We start from the raw sequence: 4,106 nt of genomic DNA on the forward strand, positions 1-4,106 counted from the left end.
AATCAGTTGGAGAAGTATATTGCAATAATTGATTTTCATAAATTTGAACCATCATGCTTCCTAGGCATAATTTCTACTGGTTATCAAATGTGATCGTTTAATGTTCTGTCGGATTTGGTTGCTAGTACATTTTGAGAATTTTTGTAACTTTATTTTGTGTGGAGTATTTGTGATTTTATTGTTACACTGTTTTCATTTGAATTTGCTTTGAGGGGAAGCTGTCCTCATAAAAATGAGTGTGGATGTGTTCCATCCTCTTCAATTTGAGGAAGACTTTGATAATAATTGTTATGAATTCTTCAATACAATTCCATATAATAGATGATATGTAATTAAATAATATAATTTAAATATAAATTTTAATAATGGACAAAATTATCACAAAAGAAAATGAAACAAAAGGTAAGCAAAAACCCATATAGAATTAATTGTTTAACAGAACAAGCTACTCAACAGAACGTAATTCTCTCCAGATACAAGAAATCTTTCACAATATTGAGTAAACATGAACTCACAAAGAAAATAATGAAAAATTTATGAAAGCTCAATTCATGTCAATATGTTTATGATCACAGTGGAATGAAACTATAAATCAATAGCAGAAGGAAATCTGGAAATTTAAAAATATATGGAAATGACTAGTTTTCATTTCACATTTCTTTTTTTCCAAAACTATGGAATGCTTCATGAATTTGTATGTCATCCTTGTGCTGGGGCCATGATAATCTACTGTGTATCATTCAATTCTAGTATGTGTGCTGCCAAAATGAGCACACGTATAACTATTTCTACTCTGTGAATATGCTTTCCATATGTATAAACATATTTGCATTTAACATTTCCCCAACAATATTTGTGTTAAACATTGATAGTTATTTATAAGCTTTCTAAATTGTTTTAAACTTTCTTATTTCAAATAATTTGTCATTTTAAGGCAATCTGAGAGTAAACATTTTATCATTTCGGCTAATCTCATAACCACTAAATACTTACATATTAGAATAATATTTGGCTCTAACATTCAGCTTAAAGTCTAAAATTAAAATTTGTTATATTCTTCACAAGTTTCACTTGGAAGGAAACAAGGTCTATTTTATTGTTAAATAGTTTCAGTTTAAAAAAAATACTTTGTGTCTTTTCCAACGCTGTGAATGAATGTTTTCTTTATATGTTAATGATTATTAAAAACATAAACAACATATTCCTTTTTTTTCTAAGATTTATTATTATTGGAAAGCTGGATATACAGAGAGGAGGAGAGACAGAGACAGAGGAAGATCTTCCATGCGATGATTCACTCCCCAAGTGAGTCGCAATGGCCGGTGCGCGCCAATCCGAAGTCAGGAACCAGGAACCTCTTCCAGGTCTCCCACACGGGTGCAGGGTCCCAAGGCTTTGGGCCGTCCGCGACTGCTTTCCCAGGCCACAAGCAGGGAGCTGGATGGGAAGTGGAGCTGCCGGGATTAGAACCGGCGCCCATATGGGATCCCGGGGCGTTCAAGGCGAGGACTTTAGCCGCTAGGCCATGCTGCCGGGCCAGTAAATAACATATTCCTAAGGTGTTAGCAGGGTAGTCTGGGAAACATTTGATAATCTAAATCAGTAAGTCCTCCAATTTAGAAAGCTGAACCAAGAATAAATCAAACAGCAGGTTCAAAATATGAGTGGAAAAAATCTATGTTGTTAAAAGACAATGAATATTGGCACAAAGTGCGATCTAGAAGCAATTAAACTAAGTGGTAGGAAATAAAATGGGGTTTTAACAAGGGCTTGTTAAAGATATTACTACAAGGATGGTATAAGCAATCAACAGCTGGAAATCAGGTTTTGAGAGGGTCTTTATCATTTTTTAATGGCTTTAACTTTTGAAACTTCCTTAAGAGCAGTGAAATTGCCAAGTGAAGTTGAATTAAATAAAAAGCAGTGTTTTTGTTTTGTTTTGTTTTGTTTTCTGAGAGTTATTGGTTTTGATTTGGGAACCAGAGTTACACAGAGAGCAGTAAAGGCACAGAGAGATTTTCCATCTGCTGGTTCATTTTTCAATTTGTTGCAAAGGCCAAAGCTTAGCCAATCCAAAGCCAGGATCCAGAAATTTCTTCTAGGTCTCCCACATCGGTGCAAGGGCCCAAGGTCATGAGTTATTCTTGGATGCTTTCCGTGCACTGGAGCCTATGTGGCATGCTAGTGCTGGCAGGTGGAAGATTAACTTGTGAGCCATAGTGCAGGCACCCAAAGAAAAAGCATTTTAAAGTGTTATTATGTATTATATACTTGAAAATAGCAAACACTTAGATTTTAAGCATCCTCATCATGGTAAAAATAGTAAGTACATTTATTAGCTTGTTTTTACAGCAAAATGTCAGAAGCATTGTGATATCATTTAGCATTAGAAAAAGTGATCAGCTTCTTTAAAGACAGTAAGAGACATATGCCTAAAGAAAACTAAAGAGAAATAAAATGAAATAAGGAAAAGGAAGAAAACTGGAGAGTCTAAAGATAAGGACCAGAGACAATGTACCAATAAATGACCATGGATTAGCAAAATGTAAATAAACAAGAAATGCTTACTTTCCATTCATGTAGTGGATATAATATCCTTGAATAATGTGAAATCTAGAACAATTTGAACTTATTCAATCATCAATCAAGTTATATGATTTGAATATCATTTATTATGTAAAATATAAAGTATTAAACAGTTTTTAAAGAAACATAAAATCATGCTTACTGACTCTACCTAAAAAGGAAAAAAAAAAGTACTGCATTGTGGCACAACAAACCAAGCCATAGCTTGCAATGCTAGCATTCCATGATTATGCTTATTTGAGTCCCAGCAACTTTACTTACAATCCAGTTTTCTGTTAATGCACCAGGGAAAGTAGCAGATAATAGCTGAATATTTGTACTTCTGCTACGCCAGTGGAAGACCTAGATAGATTTCCAGACTTCTGCCTTCAACCCCACCCATTGTGCCCGTTTTAGGAGTATTTTGTGTTGTCTCTTTCTCTCTGTGTCTATCCCTTTCTCCATATAACCACTTTTCCAACAAGTGACTGAGTGAATGAATGAATAAATAAATATTTTAAAATATTTTTTAAAAAATGCTATAAGATCATTTGATGACCTGACCTGCAAGGCAGTGAAGATGCAAATAGTACTAGTCAAAAATTTCATCTCCAAATAGCACAAAATGAAATTAGCTTGGATTGTGGCAAGAGCTCAATTGGATGTCTAAAAGGGATTTCTGGAGATGAAACAACAGCTCAACCAGCCTACAAAGCAACCAACACTTAGCCACCATTTTAATCACTACATACATCACATAGTAATTACTTAGATTTAATAGTGTACAAAAACACTTGCTCATAAAAGGCAACTGCATTCATCTCTTCTGACTCCTGTGCAATGGCCAGTGATATAATAAACACCACAAATTAAGGCTTTTTATTTCTAGAAAACCAATTGGTTAAAGATTTACCAGCACTTCCATGCTTTGGGTTGAACAAGTTACAGAACTGTCTCCAGATCCATTATTCTCTGAATTTGTACGTGGCTCTGGTCTCAAAATCTCTGGAGACAATTTCGTCCTGTGAAGCAATTTTAGCGTATGTAGAAGAGAATATAAAGGTGTGGGGGGAAGGAGAATTGATATTATATGTACTGGGGTCAATATCACATAATTTAATTTGAGGAACACTTGGCAGATTTAAATGCATTAAGAAAATTAAAATTAATTTATTATGATGGTTTGACCTAGCTATATTAAGCAATTGATTTAATTGCATGAGAGTTGTTTATTATTCCGTGATCACTACCTTTATTTTCTAGATGTCTAAATTCAGTTTGAATCAATTATATACATCGCTATAAATTTGCCCTAAACTCAAATATTTAATATGTAGTGTCTAATACCGTTAATGTAAATTTTTTTATTATCAGTACATATAACCTGCTCACCCAAAAATTAGAAATGTGTCACTGCGTATGAACATTGTATGAGTACCTTTTAAGAGCCTCAGATAATGCAGCAGAGCGCCACTGATGGTGGCTTCCTAAAACTAGAAAATTACATTAAATGTATCCATTTTTTAAGAAATGTAAATAAA

At 33.9% G+C, this 4,106-nt stretch overlaps 1 non-coding gene across 1 annotated transcript; it reads right to left on the reverse strand.

The window, feature by feature from the left end:
* Positions 1-668: 668 nt before the first annotated feature.
* On the reverse strand, positions 669-774 carry LOC118760527 (U6 spliceosomal RNA). Its single transcript, XR_004996835.1, has one exon. It is a non-coding gene; the product is annotated as a U6 spliceosomal RNA (small nuclear RNA).
* Positions 775-4,106: the final 3,332 nt, after the last annotated feature.

This window comes from Ochotona princeps, chromosome X, assembly GCF_030435755.1.
Source record: "Ochotona princeps isolate mOchPri1 chromosome X, mOchPri1.hap1, whole genome shotgun sequence".
Taxonomy (NCBI): domain Eukaryota; kingdom Metazoa; phylum Chordata; class Mammalia; order Lagomorpha; family Ochotonidae; genus Ochotona; species Ochotona princeps.